The sequence below is a fragment of the Rattus norvegicus genome, chromosome 15, assembly GCF_036323735.1.
Source record: "Rattus norvegicus strain BN/NHsdMcwi chromosome 15, GRCr8, whole genome shotgun sequence".
Taxonomy (NCBI): Eukaryota; Metazoa; Chordata; class Mammalia; order Rodentia; family Muridae; genus Rattus; species Rattus norvegicus.
Window position 1 is genome coordinate 45,849,366 of NC_086033.1, and position 23,746 is coordinate 45,873,111.

At 44.1% G+C, this 23,746-nt stretch overlaps 1 long non-coding RNA gene across 1 annotated transcript; it reads left to right on the forward strand.

Annotated features, from left to right (window-relative positions):
• The first annotated feature begins 17,280 nt into the window (after positions 1-17,280).
• Positions 17,281-23,474, forward strand: LOC120097021 (uncharacterized). The gene is made up of 3 exons (XR_005494068.2): positions 17,281-17,945; positions 18,123-18,234; positions 21,430-23,474. It is a non-coding gene; the product is annotated as an uncharacterized LOC120097021 (long non-coding RNA).
• The last annotated feature ends 272 nt before the right edge of the window (positions 23,475-23,746 follow it).

Genomic DNA, 23,746 nt, shown 5'->3' on the forward strand with positions numbered 1-23,746 from the left:
GGGGTAAAAAAACCACCCACGTTTATTTATTGTTATTTAATAGCAGAAGAGCCAGGGGGGAGTTGATAAAATTAGCACTGTGTCCCCAGGGGGTGGACAGGGGGCTGCTTTGTTTGCAAAGCCAATTTGGTCACCATGGCTTTGATCTTCACTTTGAACATTTGAACAGGCACGTTTCTACCGCTCATTTCACCGGAGAATTGGGATTCAAGTTTCCCCCAACAATCTAAAAAGCGATACATTAGAGGGGGATTGTCTGCCTGTAGTCTCCAGGTCTGAATACCCTTGATACTAATTTGATACGATGCTTTCCACCAGATGTGTCTACCTGAACGATACCTGAGGCCCAGGAGACCGTGGTCCTGCTTGAGAGTATTAGACTTGGATTCGCAACCCCCTCAGAACATGATTGGATGAAGGCATCCATAATTTAAAATCTGCATATAGATATGACATATGTTACAAATGTTTGAGAAAATTCATGCAAGGAATTGAACAACAACAACATATGGGAACTTAGTTCCAAATAACAAGGCTGAATTAAAAATAATCTGTTACCTGTAGCTACCCTTTCCTTATACTCCAGGGCAACCACGGATATGGTGACAAACCAAACTATTAGAAAAAAACAAACCAAAAAAACCCAACTAAGCCCAACAAGGCCTCTTTTTCTATGGAGCAAGCACTGTATGTCTGGAGGGAATGTGGGGGTGGCTGCATTCTGAAGGGGCTCATCACTTCTTTATGATCCAAGTGTAAGGCTGATTCCAAAGACACGGACATGCATGGGTGAGCGTGTCCATTCTCTCCGCCGAGCTTCTGCCATTCTGAGCCACTTGTGCCCACTTACAAAAGGACAGCAGGCGCCCTTGGTTGTTTTGGCTTCGATTAAAAATCAGGCGAATTCGAAGTATAGATAGCTCAGCTGTAGACCATTTCTATAGCAAGGTACTGAGTTCCATCCCCAGACCACAAAATCAAATAAATAATTTTGTTCCCTTAAATCGACAGGACTAGTCATGCTAATTCAGTCATGAGGACCTGAGTTTGATCCCCAGAACCTACGTTTTTAAAAAAGCTACCCATGGTGGCGCACACTTGTAATTCTAGCATCTGGGAGGTGGTAATAGGTGGCTCAGATCCCTCGGGCTAACTGGACAGTCCTATGAGCCTCTGGAGTCCTAAGCCAATCAGAGACCGTGTCCCAAGTAACAAGGTTGAGGGTGCCTTAAGGAACAAGCTCCATTTGACCTCTCTCTCTCTCTCTCTCTCTCTCTCTCTCTCTCTCTCTCTCTCTCTCTCTCCCACATATACACTCACACACATACACTTGTACGCGCGTGCGCGCGCACACACACACACACACACACACACACACAAACACACACACACAGAGCCAGCTCTGGCTTCCACAGGCACTTGTTTCCCAGTGGTGGTGAGGTTAGCTTGACCCTCTCATTCTATATCCCTCTGATTTCTACAGTTTGGCTGTCATGTAACATCAAGAAGGGATGTGGAGCTCCCTGCACTGCTCAGAGATTCCTGGAAGGCTTCTTCTTATGGGAGAAGTTACAAATCTGCCAGAAAGCCACGGATGGCTGTAATTCTGCTGCCCCTTCCTGTGAATGCAGCCATCCATCATGGCTGTGCCTCCTTCCACTGCTATTTACAATGTGCTCTATAATCCCCTGCCTGGCCCTCCTTCCACAGCAGGGTAGCATTTTGATTGTTACTCCCATGTAATAGCCCAAGGAAGAAAGCATAGAGACGCTTTCCCAGGGTCTCACAGGAAGAGCCTGGATTATACTCAGATTGCCCAAATCCCTAAACCATTGCTAAAACAACACACTCTTCCTTTCCTGCCCTCCCCCTTCCCCTTCCCAAACACAGAAGATCCAGCAGGGACCATCACCCTAGTCCTTCCTGTCTTCCATGAACAATCCCACAAGGTGCTTGGGGGAACATTCAGAGGTGAGTGTCTGCAGGTAAGTGTGGGCAGCTTGTGGCCTGGGCTGATGACTCCATTGTTACCACTACCTGGTACCTTCCATGCTCCATCTATGTTGCCTTCTCTTAAAGCTGGGTTTAAGGCCAGGGCACCTTCCCAAGAAGAGGCAGAAAGTGCTCTGAATCCATCAGAGGTTTTTGTTTGGTAGGCTGGTTTTGATTGTTGTTTTTTGTTCTAGGAGACAGAGTTTCTCTGTATAGCTCTGGCTGTCCTAGAAATCACTCTGTAGACCAGACTAGTCCTGGAAACTCACAGAAATCTGCCTGCCTCTGGAGCACTGGGATTAAAGGCTTGGTCACCAAGGCCAAGCTTGGTTTGCATTTTTTAAAACAGGGTCTTGCTTTGCAGCCCAAGCTAGCCTTTAATTCAGTATCATCCCTCCTTGATTCTCCAGGGCTGGGGCACAGCCCTGAGCCCAGCTAATAAATATGCTTTACATTGTATACAGAGAGGACATGGCTGCCCCAAGGTGTGGCCGAGGAGATGATGTTTTATAGATACCAAGTGAAGAGTACATCCAGAGGCGTCTGGAAGAGTCCAGAACAGGGAAAGAAAGTGGGACACTGAGCATGAGCAGCAGAACGAACCTGGCCATGAGAAGAGAGAGGCAGGGTGGGGTGAGGAGTGGGTGGGGTTGGTGAGCGAGGGAGGAAGAGAAGAGTGTGGACTAAGGAGCCCCAGAGAGGAAGAGAGAAGAGAGAGGACCGATAGAGAGCACGTGGCTGAAATGGCAGATTATACAGGAATGAGAAGCTAGGGGAAGGAAGGCTCACGGGCAGGAGAAGTTTGGTGTAGGGGTGGAGCAAAAATGCCAGCATGCACTTTGGTATGCTGATAGGTGCCACCGCCCTGTGTCCCTTTTGACAGATAAGGGAATGCACCTGTGGTGGAGGAAACCAGGCCCCAGAGTTTGGTAGAGTGGAGTTTCCTTTAGACCTGACATCCATCTTGTCTGTCACCTAACAAAAGTACTGCAGATGAAGGGCTTGGAAAAACAAAACATTGTTTGCTGTAAGCTGTTCCAGGAGACTCCTGCCTGGAGTTCCAACTCCCATATTTTGAGATCAGCTTCTCATCTATCATCCTGGACCCGGCTTCGGGGTTTGCACGGACAATGATTTGATGGATCAACCTCACCCAGCTTAAAAAACTACCACTTACTTCCTGCTGTGTGGAACATAGACAACAGGTGTCTGAGCAGCTACAACTCCCCCTAACGATGAATGCAAAGTGTATCATGTACATGTGGCGCAGTACATCCTTCTCCTGAAAAAAACAAGCATCCATTCCCCTGGAATCTGCATACCAGGAGGAGAGTGGGCCGTGAACAACACAAGATCAAGCTCCTTTGGGGGCCTTGTGGTTGTGAGTTTCCTTGTCTCCTGCCTCTTACATGTGCTTTTAATTTTCACACCCAGAGTAAATTCTGAGTCTGAGCCAGGCCATACACTGCCTTTCTTCTCTCATCTATCTTATCTGTCTATCATCTATCTATCATCTATCTATGTATCTATCTATGTATCTATCTATGTATCTATCTATGTATCTATGTATCTATGTATCTATCTATGTATCTATCTATGTATCTATCTATGTATCTATCTATGTATCTATCTATCTATCTATCTATCTATCTATCTATCTATCATCTAAGGTCCCATGTCCCTCTGTCTGTCTGCCTGTCTGTCTATCTATCTATCTATCTATCTATCTATCTATCTATCTATCTATCTATCTATTCATCCATTATCTATCTATCATCTATCTATCTATTTACCCAAGGTCCCATGTCCTACTGTCTGTCTGTCTGTCTGTCTGTCTTCTAAGGTCCCATGTCCCTCTGTCTGTCTGCCTATCTGTCTGTCTGTCTATCTATCTATCTATCTATCTATCTATCTATCTATCTATCTATTCATCCATTATCTATCTATCATCTATCTATCTATTTACCCAAGGTCCCATGTCCTACTGTCTGTCTGTCTGTCTGTCTGTCTATCTATCTATCTGTCTGTCTGTCTGTCTGTCTTCTAAGGTCCCATGTCCCTCTGTCTGTCTGCCTATCTGTCTGTCTGTCTGTCTATCTATCTATCTATCCATCTATCTATCTATCTATCCATCATCTATCTATCTATCCATCATCTATCTATCTATCTATCTATCTATCTATCTATCTATCTATCCATCCATCATCTATCTATTTATTTACCTAAGGTCCCATGTCCTCCTGTCTGTCTGTCTGTCTATCTATCTATCTATCTATCTATCTATCTATCTATCTATCTATCTATCTATGGTATCATGTAGCCCAGGCTGGTGTCAAACTCACTATATAGCTGAGGATAGCCTTGAACTCCCAGTTGTCCTGCCTCTACTTCCCAGGTGCAAGGGTCACTGTTGTCCACCACCACACTCAAGAACAGTGATAGGGATAAAACCAGGGATTCCTGCATGCTAGCCAAGCATTCTGCCCACTGAACTGCACCCCAATTTCTTTCTTTAGCTGATATGCCCTCTGAGATAGGAGAGGGGTCTCTCACATGTTCCCTCCTGCACCTCCCTACAGTCTCAAAACATTTCCTACTTCCCACCTCGGAAGCTCTTATCATACCCTATTGTGATTTGTGGCTTATCTGATTGTCTCTTTATAGAACTATGCAGTCCTAGAAGGTAGGAGTCCTGTGTTTATTGGTTTGTTTCTGAATTTTCCCCAATATTAGACAACTGGCACATTTGACAATATCCACAATGACATAGTAAGAGTTGATGACTAAATGCAGCCCCCATCCATCCAAGGCTAATTGCATGAGAGGTGGCTTCTATATGCATTATTTGGATGATTCCTGGTGACATCCACCTAGGGTACCCAAATCTTAGTTCAGGCTGTGGTTTGGAGTGGTCTAGGACACTCACTCATTTACACTAGCTACAGTATTTGAATTAAATGTTCTTGGTCTGTAGACTCTGACATTTCCAGGGTCATGCAAATGGGTTCTAAGAATTCTGTTGTTTGGTTACCTAACGTAAGTACTTTGGTTGGAAGAATGCTGAATTCTGGGAATTCGCACTCAACTGTGATCTAGGGTCTTTTACTATTTCTAATGCTGGTCTCTCTTGCTTCATCCCATCCAGGCCTTCTTCCAAGGAAGTAAAAATCCCAGTTTCCATTTCAGATGGTTGGTTGGACAAAGCATCTGAGCAAACCCATTCTGATATCGTTAAATTTGTGCAAGCTGTGGAAGTGCTTTACTCTGTTTGAAGAATGCATGTAGAAGAGGGTAAGCAGGGTGTCTAATCAGGTGAAGGTGCTTGCTGACAATCTGAGCTTGATCCCAGATCCAGAAAGGAAGGAAAGAACCAACTCTACCCATATGCCATGGCACATACATGAGAGAGCACATCCACACAATAACAAAAAGAACTATGATGATGATGGTAGTGGTGATGATGATGATGATATGATTGTGATATGATGAAAAATATGATGGAGATGATGATGTGATGATGATGATGATGATGACGATGACGATGACGACGACGACAACGATGGTGATTACATGCAAAGGTTGAGTAGTGGATAGAGTTTAACATCACGCCATTTGCTTTTCCTAGGCCATGTCACCATTGGTGAGAGCATCGAAGGACCAGAGGACAGACTTCTGAGTCCCTAATCCTTAGCATCCTCATCCACCACTCTGTGATTCAGCATGACATTCTCAGCAGACCCTGGACCAAAGTCCCAACTCAATCCTCATGTGTCATATCCCATTGTAATGACCCTAAAGAAACAGTAATATAGCTTCAGGGTCATTACCTCCTATTTTGTGTTCTGTCTTGGGATCTCCTTATACATTTGCTCATGTGATCCATGCAAAACTTCTGGGAGCTAATTATGTTTATTAATACACTTTGTAGATGACTAAACAGTGGTGCAGAAACTTTAAATAACCTATGTCATGGGCAAACATGCAGGGTTTACCTATAGACTGACTCGTTTATACAGTTTACTCTGTCTTGGAGAAATGGAGTATGTGTATATGAAGGCTGTTCATATGTCTGTCCACTTATGTGTGTGGGTAAAATCTCTCCATCTATGTGTGCATGCATACAGAAGCTGTGGGTGCTGTATCTCAAAAGCAACCACTTTCTTTTCACATATTTGGTTATGTGCTTGTGCATGTGTGTGTGCTTGCACGCACACATGCATACATGTGCATATGTGTAAGACGACACACGTTTAGAGGCTAGAGAACAACTTTCAAGAGTCAGCTCTTTCCTTCTAACATGGGTTTCAGGGCTCAAACTCAGGCCTTCAAGTTCGGTAGCAAGTGTTTTGCCTGCTGAGCCTTCTCACTGATCCTTACCTTGATTTTTCGAGACAAGAGTCTCTCAGTCCTCAGAAATTCACCAATTATCTGGGGTGGTTGGTCACTGGGCCCCACAATCTGCCTGCCTCTGGAATTACAGGCATGTGCCACCATACCTGGGTTTTTACAGTGGGTCTAGGTGATTAAGTTATGCCTTCATGCTAATAAAGCATATCATCTGTGCCATGTCCCCAGTCCCAAGAAATGGGAGTCTGTATCGACTCCCAGCAGCCTCCTTCAATGCCGGGCAGCCAGGGCCCTGGACTGAGGCTTCTGGGAGTAGATACGGCCTACCCTACACACTTGCTGTGTGAACACCTGGTAACTATTTTCCTGGTGACTCCATCCTAGGTAGCGTGGAGACTAACGACTCTTTCACAATGGTACAGAGGAAGCTGCATGAGTCACTAGATGTGACACGTACAAGAACATCCTGTCCTGGCTTTCTCAGTGGAAGCCACATGGTTACACATGATGACTATAAGCTCCAAGTGAAAGTTGACACAACTAAAACTGAACTCAGGTGTTGGGCTGAGTGACATCCCAGAATAGTCAGCTCTAGCAGGACTCTAAGAAGGAGCCTCCACAGCTCGGGTTTAAGAACCTTTGATTGACAGCCTCCTTCCACTCGTGACACTTTCCATAGATTCGCTTCCGAAGCTACAGAGAAACATTAGGATAATAACTTGAACCAGTTTCCCCCTACAAAGCCCTCTAAATCCCCTTCCTCATCAGTATGCTGGGATGCATGTCTACTTAATATGGATCCTTTCTCCTTCTCCCTCCCGGTGCTTCTCCCCCATGCTCAGATGGATTCTTCTGTGTTTTCATTAAGAAGTTCTCCACTTGCCAGCCCCCAAAGCCAACATCTCCACATGATGGCATAATTTCTTCCGGAGAAGACTTTCCATTCATGACCACTCGCAAGGCTCCGTTCAGCCAAGAATTAACTTCCAACCCTTTTGCCTCAAACATAAACGGAAAGGTCAAAAACTTGACACCAGAGACAGCATCCTGTCTATTTCTGAATATAAATTCTGAAGATCTTGAAGTCGTCTTGCTGGGACTTTTTTTCCATTTGTTTTATTCCTCTTGTGTTCTAATTTAGTTAAGAAAAAAATTCTAGCAGCTTAATAAATGTCTCTTGGATATCTCAGAAGAATAACATTAGAGGTTGTGTCTGAGAGAGAGTATGGTCAGGTGACTACTTTTATTAGGGTGCGTTATTTCAGTGTAGAAAGATAAAACTTATTTAACCAACTTTTATTCAGTTTGTGGGCTAGAGCAGATGATGAATAAAGTTAGGCCCTCACCTTTGAGAAGATCAAGAGGAGATATTTGTGGAGCAAATCAATATTTTCGGTGTGTTATGGGAGCCATAAAAACTGCAAAGGACAGGAGAGAAAGAAAGAAGTAATTTACTGCTTCGATAAAAGAAAGGAAGAGGAGCCGGGGTAACATTCAGTTAGGGAAGCATTTCTTGTGCGACATGAGGCTCTCAGTTTGGTCCCTAACACACACACTCAAAGCCAGGCAAGGGAACATGTGCTTATAAACCCAACCCTGGGGAAATAGAGACAGACCCCTGGGGCTCTCCAGTTCCTGTCAGTCAAGATGAGACAACCAGTGAGCTTCACTAGTGAGAGAGCCTGTTTCAAAAAGACAAGGTGGACAGCTCCTAAGACTAACACCTAAGGTTGACCTCTGGACCTTGTGTGAACATGCACATATGTGAAACCACACGAACATGCATATATGTGCTCTGATGTATACATACACATGTACCCATCAGAAGAAGGATGTAAGGGAAAGGGGGTGGGAGGAAGGAAGTTGAGCATAGTGGTACCCCACAGTGGCAATCCCAGCATGCAAGAGGTTGATAATCAGTTGGAAGCCACCCTAGAAAACACCAAGACAACTCCCTTCTGTCTCCAAAAAAGAGGGGGGACTCCACAGACAAGGAGGACTCTCTCACAAACTGAAGACTGAAGACTGGGCAAAGCTTTCATTGTGATGACAGAGGATGTTGACAGGTGGGGAAAGAGAGGATTAAAGGAAGGAACAGGAAAAGAATCAGTACACACTCAGAAGAGAGAAGGACCTAGCTTTAAGTGGACAAGATGACTAAGTTTTCTTTGGACAGAGTATGGGGGTCCTGACACGAAGACATAGCCATAAAACACCAGAGAACTATTTCCTTAAATGACAGTGATTCACTGGATTCAGCCTTGCTCCAGGGTGAGCTGTGGACAGACTTCTTTTAATGGGAAAAATATCTTGGCAGGCCCACAGTGTTGACTTAACACATTTTTATTATGTTTTGCACAAACATAAAGCTGGGTAGGACATTTTGTGAGTACCAATTATCTGCAAAGTCAAGTTCACTTAAGTAGATGGAAACGAAACTCAAAAGGCAATAAAACCCATCAATTGAAAATAGCCAACAGTGTTTTTTGGCAGTCACTGAACTGCCGTTCCCAGCAGGAGCAGGGTGCTGAGGACTACTGCCCCGTTGCTTTGGAGTTTGGTATGTCTACGCTTCGACGGGATGTGATGACTAAATTTTCCTATCACTTTCTTCTTTTCAAATGACTGGAAACTTAAATTCAGACAGCATGCCTGACAGTATTTAATGTCAACTTTATGAAATGCATAATTTATCTATTAAGCCCGACTCCGTGCTTGCAGCCATCTGTTGGGGGTACGTCATTTTCATGACGTGAAATCAAAGTCTTCATTTATTTAAAAACATGAGAAATAAACACCATAGCCAATGACTGTCTTTCAGTTATAAACTATCACTGGATAATGTTATCATTGTATTTATGAACCCTATTGATTTTAATGCAGATATAGAGAGGGCTGCGGATCTAGGTGTCATTATCTCATAAGGACTCCTCATCTAACTCACAGAGGAGCCCAGAACAGGTTCCTTGTGTTTCTCCCTTCACCAGCAGGGATACAGTCCCAGCATCATGTGACCCTATGCATTCACTTAAATGCGTGAATACTCTGATAATTATCAGAATATAATATCAGAATGTCATCAGAAAAATAATTATAACAGCATTAAAATAAATAAAAGTAAATGTAAAACTGCATAAAGAACTTGTGGACCCAGGGGGCTGGAGAGATGGCTCAGTGGTTAAGAGCACTGACTGCTCTTCTTCTGGTCCAATTCCCAGCAACCATTGGTGACTCACAACCATTTGTAATGGGATCTGATGCCCTCTTCTTGTGTGTCTGAAGAGAGCAACAGTGTACTCATATACATAAAATAAATAAATCTTTTTTAAAAGAGAAAAGAACCTGTAGACCCTTATCTAATATTTAGTCACCCCAGGAGATGGTTAGATGTACTTTTAGGAGGGCCAGAGTATAGCAAGGAGTCTCTCTCCACCTCTAAAGTTCTTGTACAATGCAAACGGATGATGAGGCAGAGGTGATGGGTCAGTCAGTATACAGTTTGCCTCACAAATATGAGGAACAGAGTTCCATTCTCAGAACTCATGTACTTGTAACCCCAGCTATGTTGACCTAGGAAGAAGAGGAGGAGGGAGAGGAAGAGGAGGGAGAGGATGGGGGAGGAAGAGGAGGAAGAGGGAGAGGAGGAGGGAGAGGAGGAGGGAGAGGAGGAGGGAGAGGAGGAGGGAGAGGAGGAGGGAGAGGAGGAGGGAGAGGAGGAGGGAGAGGAGGAGGGAGAGGAGGAGGGAGAGGAGGAAGAGGAGGAGGAGATGGGTAGATGCCTGGGAATTCGCTGGCTGGCTCATCTAGCCTACAAGGCAAGACTCTAGGACAATGAGAGACCTTGTCTCAAACCAAAGGTGGAAGGAGCCTGAGGAATGACACCCAAAGTTGTGCACTGATCCACACATGCATACACGCACACAGCAGTAATGATGACCATCAAAAACAATTACAGTGTACACCTCAAAAGACTGAGAGAGCTTATTGGTCTGTGTGTTGTATACACTCCTCGTGTCCTTCATTCTCACACCTTCTCTTCCGGTGAGCTCTGAACCCCATCTTCACATCATCTACTCTTGGAAAAGAGCAAGGTCTTGGCTTTTCTTTTTCTTTTTCTTTTTTTTTCCCGGAGCTGGGGACCGAACCCAGGGCCTTGCGCTTCCTAGGCAAGCGCCCTACCACTGAGCTAAATCCCCAACCCCCGGTCTTGGCTTTTCAAGTCAGACCGCCATGCTGCTTCCTCCCAGGGCAGTTTGCAGTGTGACTGTGTTCTGCATTTTTAAGCATTTCTTTCTGTTCCCTATTTTCAATCCCTCGCACAGGTATTCCAGATATTAATAAATATGTCTGGGGGTGGGGAAATGTTTAGTGGGAAAAAGAAAACGAAGTTCAGGGGCACATGGGGGAGGTGGTGAGCCCTCGGGACATTTCAACCCCGAACATCTGGAGCCTGAATCACAGGAGTGATGACAGCAAGAGTCGCACAATTATAAGCTGGGTAGATTTGAAAATTGATCCTGAATCAAACAACCGCTAATTTTCCTGGTCCCCTCTGGCAATCATCCTTTCAAACTATTCAGGGTTTTAAAATGTGAAAATAATGAACCTCTGGCAAGTCCCCTTCTTTCCTTCTTCTTCCCCCTTCACCAGCTTCCCTCCCCTTCTCCTAGACTCCCTTCTGGTTGGCTATCTATATTCAAATGACTCGCTCCAAGCTGCTCCCTCACGAAGTTCAGGAAGAGCTCCCCCCCCCACACACACACACACAGTTGCTGCTAACCTGTAATTGCCCGCTGTATCTTTTGCTCCGTTTGGAATAAGTGCTGTTAGCTTTGCCACTTGGGCTAGCCCTCAGGAATGTGACCTGTCATTAAAGAAACATCTAAAAATATCGTCTTGCACCTCACAGTTTCCGCTCCGGTTTCGTGTATTTCTCTTCAGTATGTTTTATTTGAACCTGCTAACCTGCTCTGAAGGGGGTGGGGGGAACAATTGCCAGGCTTTGCCTGTCACTTGCTGTGTTTGTCTCCTATAGAATCCAGGTCCCTGGGTAGTTGAATAGAAATGAGGAGGAAGAAATGAAGGGACAGCTTATTGACACTCACATTCTCCTCTGGTCTCCTGTGGTTGTAGCTGAGAATTTGTTTATCCATCTTTTTTTTTCAAGTAGGGCTCTCTGGAAGGGCCACAGTTACTGGAAAACATCCAGCATGCAATACTGTCTTTATCTGCTTCAAGCCACTCTAACAGAGTAACCAAGAGTGGTTAACGTGCGAACGGTAGAGGTTTGTGTTTCTGTTCTAGAGATGGAGAAGTTCAGGACAGAGGGGATCACATATGGCTGGGCCTTCCTGCTGTGTCATCACATGGTAGAAAGCAGGAGGCAGGAAGGGGGAAGGATACTCACTCTTTTCCCATCGGAAGCTCCCTTAATAACATTAACCCATTCACGAAAGTAAGTTTCTCGTGACCTAATGACATGTTAGAGGCATCAATCTCAGTCCTACACTGGGGACCAAGTGTTGTGGGAGTGAGTTTAAGCCATAGCAAGTGCCTATCTAACAAACACCCCATAGGACCAGATACTCCACTGTCTAGTTAATACTGATGGCTTAGAAAGACTTTGGTACCAGTCCTGGGTACGCCTACTGTGCCTCCATGACTTGCACCAAGCTGCAGCCGTAACCATGTCTCACACAAGTCACCACCTTCTGAAACCTGCCTTGGTACCCCTGGTGGTCCTGGTGATCTGCAACAGAGCCCTTATTACTGCTGCCTTCACTTTCTGGTCCCTTCTTGGGAAATTGGGTTGTGATGGGGTATCCACAAGGCAGAGGGGCACAGTGCTTTTCTCTTTTGGTTTATCCTGATAGACATGCCAGCAAGGGTATCTCATCATAAGCAGCATTCGGATGGACTAGATAGTGGAGGGAGGGTGAACTATTGTCAGTGAAGGAAGGTGAAGATGGCTGGTGGTCCTCCCTATAAATCAGCAAGATTTACTTAGTCACAGTAAGTAGTGTACATGAAAATGGTTCAGACAGCACAATTTACACTGTGTGCATGTATGTCACCACAATTAAACTATTTCAACTTTACTAGGTAAATTTAAATGTGTATAGATTTATTGGTTATACCCAGAGTTCTAAAAGACATAGTGAACCAACATTAACCCAGTATAGACTAAGTCAAGCTACTCCAAAGTATGAAGCTGCTGTGATGTTACAGTTGTTCATGGTCTCTTAAACAACGCGCTCTACATTAGGAGAAAATTGGGAGAAGGATCTTTAAACAAGGTTAACATTGCTGTAATGTTCTCCAGTGAAAAGGCCTTTCAGAACAAAAATAAATAAATAAATAAACAAATAAAGAAAGGAAGAGAGAAAGAAAGAAAGGAAGAAAGGAAGGAAGAAAGAAAGAGAAGTATGCACCCACAGTACGATGGGTGAGATGTGGCCTCCATCCTTCAGACGTTTATGTTGAAGGAGACATGGATGAATGAAGCAGGTGATTCCAGTACAGTGTAGTACCCACATGTAAAGTAGACATTCATAACATCCCAGAATCAGGGACTCAACCCCAACATCCAAATATCACAGGTAGGACTCATGGACTCCAGAGAGTCCCACAAGGAGATTTCAACAGGTGCCATTAGACACTTCTCCATGTATCAACATTATGGGTGACACCAAGAAAGGTCAAAACAGTTCATTTGTGAGAGAGAGAGAGAGTGAGCGCTCAGTCTCAGCTCTCAGGCAAGTATGGGCTGGTGGGAAGAAGCATCCCTTCTCCAACAGGGCAAGGAGGGGAGCTGCTTTCTTGCATGCTATCAGAATATTTTAAAGAGCGCTGAGTGTATGCACTAAGGAAGCTGGCAAGCAGGACAGAGCCGGTCTCTGACATTCCAGCTGGGTACTTGCCGCCATCTGGTGAGTGAGGCATAGAGGAAAGGGACCTTAGAGAGGTGTGACTAGACCCTTAAACCTCAGAGTGTGTGGCAATACAGGGTGTTCTCTGTTTCCTATCCTGAGAGTTTGTAGGTAGAAGTCTTCTCTAGTTATCTGGACCATCGGAGCATGAACATCTTGTGGTATCATATCCCTAGGAAGATTGTGGAACAAATCCCTTCTCTTCCCAGTTCTCAGAGAGACAGTGGTACCTGTGTCTGCAAGGGAAGAGACACAATGATATGTCCAGCCAAGGTGACTGACCATGTGGAGGGACCTGGGGGAGTCCCACTGGATGACTTCTCATCTCCTTTGCACACAACATTACCATACTTTTGTACAGAAGGCATAGGCTTACATCTACCACACAACTCAAGTTTGCTTAGTCTTAACCATTCCACAAGCAATGCTAAGCTCCATTTCTCTCCGTTAGTTCTTTGTCATGTCCCCCAAACCTGATAACAATGGCTGTTATAGCTCTTTTCTACCATCATTCAGCCAAAGCAGGTCTTCATGGTTCTACTCTGGAGCTGCCTGTGCATACTTTGAAACTCTGAGGTTGGAATACAGTTGTCCATTAAGCATAGTGTGTGGGACAAGAGCACAGACACCTATTGTAGCTTGGAGGAGCAGTGAGCTCTCCTCTGAATAAAGGATTGTGGTCCTCACCTTCGCAGCAATGGTGATAGCATCAACATTAATAGATCATCTTTAGTAAGCGTTTAAATCTGATGGGTCCAGTGCTAAGTACTTTTTAACACAATAGCTCGTACTTCTCAAAACATGGAAATGATTGTGGAGTCCTTCCTGTGACACAGATCCTCTTTTCCAGTTTTGTGGTGACTATTTTTTATTAACCTCATTTTACTAATGGGGACATTTAGAGCCAGAGTGATTGAACGCCTTAGTGGCAGATTATCTACACAATTTGAGTGACTTTGCCATTGAGCACAAGGCATAATGTGATGGTTAATCTCCATTGTCACCTTAACTGAATTTGGAGTCACCTAGGAGACACACCTTGGAATGTGTCTTTGAGGACATTTCCAGAGAGGTTTAACTGAGCAGGGAACCCTTTCTCAGTGCAGGTGGCATCATGCCATAAGCTGAGAGTCCCATACTAAACGCAAAAGGAGGGACTCAGCTGAGCACCTGGCATGAAGATTCCAGGAGTCCCAGCCACGGGCTCCTGCCTCTGTGAACTCTACCACACCCTCCCCACCATGGTGGATCATAAGCCATGAGCTGAGGGTGACAGTGACCAGTAACCAGCACATACAGCATTCACGTACTTGAAAAGGAAAAGAGAGTAATAATTTAGGACCAGATATTTAAATGCTACATCTAAACCCCAAATCGACAGCATTAATTGAGGAAGGCATTTCTACTTATCTGCTCAACTGAATTTCAGACATTCTTCTAGAACATTCTTTGCTGCTCAAGTTTGAAATCTACATACATTAGAATTCACTAGACAGTCGGAAGAGCTAAGGATTTAGGGCACTACATTCATACTACACATGCTTTACTCACAGGAAAACACTTAAAAAATAAGAAGTGCCCGGTGTGAGGCAGGAGGGTAAGTTGGAGGCCAGCCTGGGCAACTTATGCAGACCTTGTCAAAAGGGCTGGAGATGTAGTTTAGTGGTAGACCATTTGCTTGGTATCACTTAATCCTAGATCACACACTCAGTACTGAAACAAACAAACAAACAAACAAACACACACAGACACACACACACACACACTGATCAGTGTTAAGATGCTCTTATTTTCTCAGTGTGGTCTAATGAGGAAAAACATGACAAAAAGATTTGCAAATATCAATCTAATCATTGTCTCCCATGGTACAGAGTATTTTGTCCACGAGAATAACTAACAAGAAAAAGAGGCACTGTTATAATTTAACTGAATACAGGCAGATTTAGAAAATGTTAAATGTTGACTCTCAGGAAATTTTCATAGCTTACCTTGAGGTTATCACTCTAATCAAATAATAATGAGATTCAGAATCCCTGGCCTGCTTATTTTAGAGAAACTAGGGGAATAATTGTACTAATAACTGGATAGTTATTGAGTGGTTTCTACAACTGATATGTATACATATATTAATTTATATGTAGATAATATGTAACACATATGTTTTAAACAGATCTAGTACCCAGAAGGAAAGGCCTAAGAGGTGCTGGGGCTATTTTCTTTATTCCCAACTCACAAACAGAAAAACTGAATGCGATAGTTCACTTTCTGTTACCGTAACAAATATCTGAAATGAACCACTTACAGGGAGGAAAGGTTTCCTGGGCTCGGAGCTTCAATCCACTGTTGCTTGGCCTTGCTGCCTTTGTACCCAAGACAAGGCAGTGTGTGAGGTGAGAAGCACATGGTGGGAGAAGATGGTCTCAACATAGCTGCTAAGCCTCACGACAAAATACAGTGAAGGAGCCAGACTCTCTCCTCCCTTTGAGGGCATGCCCACATTGACTTAACTTCCTCTGCTTGGCCCTAAATCCTAAAGACCCCACTAACCTTCCAATGGCCTATGAGGTCCCAAGCCCTAGCTGTCAACTATTTATCCATAAGGTGCGCGTGTGTGCGTGTTTGCGCGTGTGTGCGAGTGTGACAAATTTCTCACACAGAACATCAAGAAAGCATGCCCGCTGCTTATGTAAGCCCCCTTTCTTCAACTGTACCTGAGGTGCTGAATCATACCTCTGCAATCAAACACTTCCTCTCTGAAACTTACAACCACTAAATACAGGTGCCCAAGACTCTCTAAAAGGCTAAAAACACTGCACGAATGTTGGTATTACCAATTTTACTGGCTTGAAATAGTATTCTTTTAAAGCACTCCCTAAACAGACGATATTGATACCGCGAATTCAGAGCTGAGTTTTGTCCCTCAGCATGACGTGCTGTTGGAAGACCTCAAGTAATTTCTCCTACCCTTTCCACAGTCCAAAATATTACTCTATGATGTCATCCAGAAAGATGATATTAGAGTGTAAAAAAGGTTTTATAACTATATTTTTACTAAAAACAATAACTCTATCAAACCACCTGCCATTTGAGGGCGAAGTCGCTTTTTCAAATCAAATACATCATCCAAGAACAAAGTCTCACAGTGAAGGCATGCATAAAAAAGCATGAAGTCTCCCAAAAACGCTTTCCAGAGAGATCACCAACACCGTGCTTCAAGCAAGAATCGAGCCCAGTACCCAGATGCAGCTTCCATCAGAAAATTCCAGTACCCACCCAACGGTGTTCTTTTCCTAGGTTTTTCTCTTTTAAAAGCTCACAGTGCTGAATAATCTTATCTCAGACATTTCCCTCAAGTGGATCCATTCTGTGTTAAAACTCTAGAGTGGTCCCATCCTTCTGTTTAGAGCCTCTTGGCAAACAGTTGGCACTAAGCTACGCTTGGAGTCAGAGTTGCAAGCTGACCCCGTGAACTTTCACCTCGCCCCCATGCTCCCAACATTTAATATCCTGAGCTACAGGACAGCGAATGATGCTTGTGTTAGAAACAGCCAGGACAAAGGTCAGCTGCTAAGGAATGTCCCCAGGACCCTGCTCAGCCAGCTCAGTGGGGCTGATGCAGAAGGGCGTGATGAGAACCAAGACTGAGGCCTGCAACTGTAGGAGCCCTGTTATCCGAGCCAATGTAAACACCGAACCACAAATACTTCCCCTTCCTCCTCCAGGATCCAAATGTCAATTGCTTCCAGCTTCAAAGTTCAGAATCTCCAGCACACCTCCCTTTGATTCCGACTTGCTTGGAAAGAGAACAACAGGGCCTGACTCCTCCATCTGTGTGGTAGAGAGTTTGCTAGCTGAATAATCAGAAGATTCAAGGCGTGCCCCAAACCTGGATCTTGAATTCACCCTAGAGAAAAATCTGGCCATCTACCAGACGACCACACAAACAACAGGTCGACCTCACAAAAGGCCATCCTCTAGGTGGGTGGGACCCAAGACAGGCTTTCCTGGGACGGCTTAAGGGGTGCAAACACACCACAGTACAGAGGCTGATGGCTGTGGGTATAAGGTCTCCACCTGGGAACCGGGGCTGAAGAACAGAAGAGTTTTTCCTTGCTCTCCTTCCCAATCGGCACATTCTTTTGGCCAACCACGCTGGACCGTATTTTACCACCCCTTTTTATTAGCCAACATATCCCAGCCCTTCAGTGTAAAAGCGGCTGACCTAATGATCCACTGTGATCAGTCAGCCAAGCACTTGGCCCGCTCCAAGTACTTTTTGGCTTTGGTATGAGTGTTCTGAACAAATATTTTCGGTCATCTATATTAATCTACATCACGTGACTCTTCCTGGGAAGACGTAAAGAAACAGCTATTCATGGCAGAAAGGGCACTGACAGACCGAAGAAACGATCCAATCCAGGTCCAGCTTAGAGAGCCCGTGAGTTCATTGTGGTTACTTATAGAAGCATGGGAGACTCTTGGACAGCTGCATCACCGAAAAGTCTTACTCCAAGTACAGATGACTCATGGACAGCTGTGCCAGAGGAGTCCCAACCCCCAGTCACCTTCCAACTCATAGACTTTACTGCAACCACATCACACCCCACAAGACCTTGGGGAACTCAAGCAGGATTATGTTCAACCGGAGGCGCAGAAAGGAGGGGTGACAACTCTCAGGTGACTGTCTAAGACCTTCCTCTCCACCCTCAGGGAAGGAATGTTGGCAGCCTCAGTGCCATTACCACAGAGCTAGCCTGCACTGACAGATTCTACTCCATCGCCATGACTGCAAAGTCCTTGGTAGATTACTATAGTTACTGCTTTGTGGTGACTGTGATCCTCTTGTGCCCACAGGAAACGGCTCCGGCCTGTTTTCTGATATTATAACAAAATACACAAAGGAGGGAGGTCAAATATCCCAAAAGCATGGCACTTGCCCTGAGACGAGATCCCTCGGTTGTATCAGGTAATGGTGAATGGATTTATGGTGGTAGAGTACATGAGGGAGGGAGATGTCCCATGAGTGGCCCCTCCCCACCTAGCCAATTCCAAACCAGGTGCCACCTATTAAAGGCCCCCAACATTACTCTATGTGTAGGAATGTTTTATCTGCATGTATGTCTGTATAGTGCCAGAGACCAGAGGGCAGTGTCAGGTCCCCTGTGACTGTAGCTACAGATAGTTGTGAGTCTCCCTATAGGTGTTAGGAAGTGGGGGTATTCTGGAAGAGCAGCCGATGCTCTAACCACTGAGAAATCTCATCATCTCTTGTGCACTTTAACCCCTAACCTCTAACCCCTAACCCAACACTTGCCTCTGGCAGTCTAAGATCCCTTCTCCTATCCTGCCCGAGCAACCATGACTCCAGCTCTACACAGGATATCCACAATGACGTTTTAGGTGCGTTCTAGCTAGATCTGACCAAACCCAAGGCGCTTTCCCCAACTCTCTCACACCCTCGCACCCCCATTCCAGCTCTGTCTCCAGCCCTTCCTTTCTTTGCTCTGATTCCGGCCTCACTTCCATAACAGGCTTTTGTGTTGTTTTTCCCTCTCCCGGGCCATATTTTCGTGATACATAATTTCCCTCGGGTTCATAGGTTGGAATCTGACCTCTGTTTTCGCAGGGCTCTGTTCCTGGCAAGGAAGGAGGCTTTTTTTTTTTTTTTTTTTTTTTTGGTGTATGAGAGCAACTTGGAGCTCAACCGTGGCCGCTGCACTGACCTTCCCAGGCACCGGTGTTGATACACACGCTAGCGACACCCCACACCCTCCCCAGAGCCACCTCCCTCCCGACAAGTTCCTTTCAGAAGTGAGAAAGTGCTTGATACAGCCTCCTTAAGATTAGGCTAATGAGAAATGTATGCAGAAGAGAGGTTGCAGGTTTTAGGGTCTGACAGGCCTGGATTCCAAGCCTGTTTTAATCACAAACTTGCTGAGCAACAGGGGAAGGACTGCGGGGCCTCGATTTCTTCATTTGTAGAGAGGGAAGATAGACACTCCCATCCCCGCCTCCACTCTTGACCTTAATCATCGTCCAGAGCCTCTTTCTCGTGTTTCTCTGCTATGGAGGTGTTTTCCCCTTTCCCACACTTCAGGCTTCAGGGGCGGTTGTGATAAAGCAGGTGGGCGGTTCAAGAAGCCGGTTTACTGTTCTTGTCAGACGCATTTATCTGTAGTGCATCCTTCCTCAGGCTACTCTTTGCCAATACCTTTCCAGACTTGTTGCAGTTCAGAGCCAGCCTGGTTTAACTCTGACTATCCAGGCTTTAGTTTACTTAACATTTACATATCCTCAAAGAATCCTTCTCCATCCACCACTCATCAAAGAACCTCAAACACCTCTCTGAACAAATGAAGCAGTCTAGGTATTTCCATACGTTAGTCCCATTTTTTTTTTAACCTTTTACTCTGTGTCCTGCCCTAGGATGTCCCATTCCGGCGGCTCTGTCTGGTTCCTTAGTGTTTTCTGTATGAAGGTTTCTCAGACTTGTTTTTCATGACCTTGACGTCATTGAGGGAGTGGATTCAGTAGTTTATAAACGATTCTTTCATTTGCATTGTGTCTGGCGCATTTATCGAGCTGCAGTTACCGGTCCTCATCACATCTCCTCAAGGGTACCGTATGGCTGTTCGTCTGACCTGTCCATATTGAAGTTGACCTTGACCATCTGTCCAGAGCTGCTTTCCCCTTGTTTCTCTGCTGCAGAGTATATTCCCTTCTCCATGTTGTTCTCTTCAGAAATTAGTCATGTGCAGAGGAGTTAAGCTCCTTAAATAAGATGCCTCAAAAGAAAAGAATTATGAAAATTCTATGTGGGATGATTTTCTTCTCTTTAACTAATTTATATAATTTTGAACTATTGACTATGTACCCTTTGTTTTAGATCTGTAAATTATATATACCATTGGAGTGGGTTATTTTATTGCTCAAATAACTCCAATTCTGAACCTGGAAACTCCTTCAGTTTAGCTCCTCTTGTGCTCCTTTAGTATTGCAATTAGCTGTGTTTGTATACATGAGAGACTTGTGTGCGCATGTGTGTACAAGCACACATTTCAGTCCTTTCAGTAACTATTAGATTTTGACAGGCACATCTCATTCACCCATGCCTAAACTGGAAAACCAGATATATGTATATATATATATATATATATATATATATATATATATATATATATGTATCCTTTTTAAATTTTTTCAGATCTCCTTCTTTATATATATTATACACACGAAAATTTTACACAAAGCTCTCTATATATTATATATAGTTTATATAATATATAATATAAATCAATAGACTATAAATTATATTTTATATAAACTATACATTATAAGCATTTATAGTATAGATACAGAGAGGGGGGAGGTTTTGTAGAATTTTTTTTTTCCTTTTTTTCCAGAGCTGGGGACCGAACCCAGGGCCTTGCGCGTGCTAGGCAAGCGCTCTACCACTGAGCTAAATCCCAACCCCTGTAGAATTTTATATAGATGAAATCTTGCAACATTTGGTCTTTTACTAGTTCTTTCACTTAGCAGTCTGTGTTTCTGTAATTGTGTCTAATAGCTTGCTGCTGAGGGAAAACAGTAGTGGTTAGTGGTCTAGGAAGGCTAATGGTCTGTTCCATTCTACCTGAAGTAGTCCTTTCTCATACCTGGTAGGCTCACATCTGACTCATAGTATATTAAGGCAAAAATGCATCAACGTAGATGGTGAATTACTCTGCCACCTTAGTTCGAGGCCGAGAGATCACATCATGAAACAGTTCCAAGTCTCTTTGTTCATGTAACTTACATCCTAATGGGCATCGGCAGATAGAAAATTAGCAAAGTGATATAAGGAAAAGGAAACAAAGTTGGAACTGACCTAAGTAATCACAGGATTCTCAGTGAGTCCCGGTGGGCATCAAGACCTTGTAAAGAAGCAGGAGAATACCTCCCCACAAACAGAGGCAACAGCAGATGCAGGACTCTAGAAATGCAGGACCAGAGAAAAGTGGTCATAATTGGGGAAGAGAAGGGAACTGGAGGAGAAGGTTGTGCCATGACGTTGGTTAGACAAACCATGCTAAGCAAACTTGGACCTTTTCTGCAAAACCACCCCTGGTCTTAAGCTAGACAGTGACACTCAGACTCTAAGCGGATCACTGTGCCTCCACAGGAAGAAGACTAGAACAGGCATGCCTGAAAGAGGGAGACCAGTGGCAACCTGCTGATGTGGCCCAAACAAGAGTAATGGTGCTTTAAAATTCCACAGTATTGCAGAGAAGCGGATGGAGTCCTGCCATATTTTTATAGATACTCTGATGAATCCAGATGTTAAGGACAGAAGAAAATGATCAAAGTTTCCTTTCTAGATTATGATTCATTCTCCTGCACGGTAGAATCTTTTTTACTGAGGCAAGAGAAGAATTGATATAGTTTAATAGGTAACAATTCAAGGGTTTTTTTTTTTTTTTGCTTTGTTTTGTTTAAGTGTGTTAAGTGGAAACATCCACTGTGGTTATCAAGCAGACAGTTAGGCCTGTGAGTTGAGAGAAAGAGTTTAGAGATCAGAAACAGCTTTGGGATTCCTCATTATACAATATTTAAAGTTATGGGTCTCAGCAAGATTTTATAATGGGGGGAGAGTGGTAGAATAAACATGTAGTAATAAGTCCTGCAACCCTAATGATGTTCAGTCAGAGAGTAGAGGAGTCACCAGGAAACCAGGAAGGTAAATAGAGACTGGTCTCATCAAAACAAAGGAGAACATTTTAAGAAAGCCAACTGAGTGCTGGAGAGGTAGGTGGCCAGAGGTCAAGAGTGCTTGCCGTTATTCTGGAGACTTGTGTTCGATTCCCATGTCAGATAACTTATAACTGCTGTGACTCCAGCTACAGAGGGTCCAGTGCCTCTGGTCTCTAGGGCACACTGGCTCACTCATATGTACTCACACTCTCACACAACTACAAACAAATTCATTTTAAAAGGAAGATAGTTAACAGTCATTAAGATCATTAACTTCTCAAGCCAGGAGGAGATGAGCTTAAGCTTTAAAAAGGGAAACAGTTTCCTAACAAAGGCCCAGCATGGAGACAAGCCAACAAAGCTAATAAAGATCCCTGAGAATACTGAGTAAAAGAGAAGCTTGTGGACTGGAGAGGTGGCTCAGAGGTTAAGAGCACTGACTGCTCTTCCAGAGGTCCTGAGTTCAAATCCCAGCAACCACATGGTGGCTCACAACCATCTGTAATGAGATCTGATGCCCTCTTCTGGTGTGTCTGAAGACAGCTACAGTGTACTCATATATGATAAATAAAAAATAAAATATTTTAAAAAAAGAGAGAAGCTTGTAACATTTGTGGCAGACAACAGCACAAGAACATGCTGCTGATGAATAGCATCATCAGCATCCTGTGCTGCAGGAATCAGGGGGACCTAGGCAAATAAGGCAGTAAACAGCCCCCTAAATGCATCTTCTGGCTCTGAGGCAATAGCTAGTGACAGGGGCATGCGTGTGCCTGTGTCAATAGGAAAAAGGGTTGTCGAGATACCACACTGCTGAAGGGTGTATTGTTCCCTCCCAGATGACCCACGTTCCATTCCGAGCACTCACATCACGTTGCTCATAATTCCTTATACCTCCAACTGCAGGGCATTAGATCTCTTCCCGTCCCTGCAGACATTTGCACACAAGTACAGCATAGTTTCACACAGACTCATACATATAAATACAAAACAAATATTTAAAAATAAATAATATAAAAGTGAAAGAAAGAATTCAGTTAATAACTTGAGTAAAAGCATACAACTATTTTTTCAATGATCATAATAAAGAACTTTCCCAGAAGACTTCTGTTGTTGTTGTTGTTGTTGTTGTTGTTGTTTTTAGGCAGAGTTTCTTTGTGTAACTCTGGTTGTCCTAAAATTCACTCTGTAGGCCAGGCTGTCCTCGTACTCAGAACCTCTGCCTCCTCAGAGGACAATTTTAAAGTACTAATAAAACTGAAAATGTATACCTGGACAGTAGTGGCAGCCACCCCTTTAATTCCAGCACTCCAGAGACAGAGGCAGGTAGGTCTCTGACCTCAGCTTGGTGTACAGATTGAGTTTCAGGACAGCCGTTGCTGCATGGTGAGAAATGCTAACGAGAAGGGGGGAAAGAATGAAAACTATGTTCTAGATACCCACATCTAAAATTGGGACATTTTAAAGAATAAAGACCAAAAGCAATACTTACAAAGATGTCCAGAAATAAAACCAAGCTGGGGCCAGTGAAGTGCCTCAGAGGCTAAAGGCTTCCTGTGCCAGCCAACCCGAGCACAATCCCAGGAACACCCCTGTGACAAGGAGATGACCAACACCTGCGAGTCATCCTCTGACCTCCACACTCGCCATGAGAGGCCGCATTACCTCTGAAGAAATGAGAATCCATCTAACGCCAGACTTAAATCACAGCACCAAAGGCAGATGGTAATAGAGAAATGTTTTCAAAA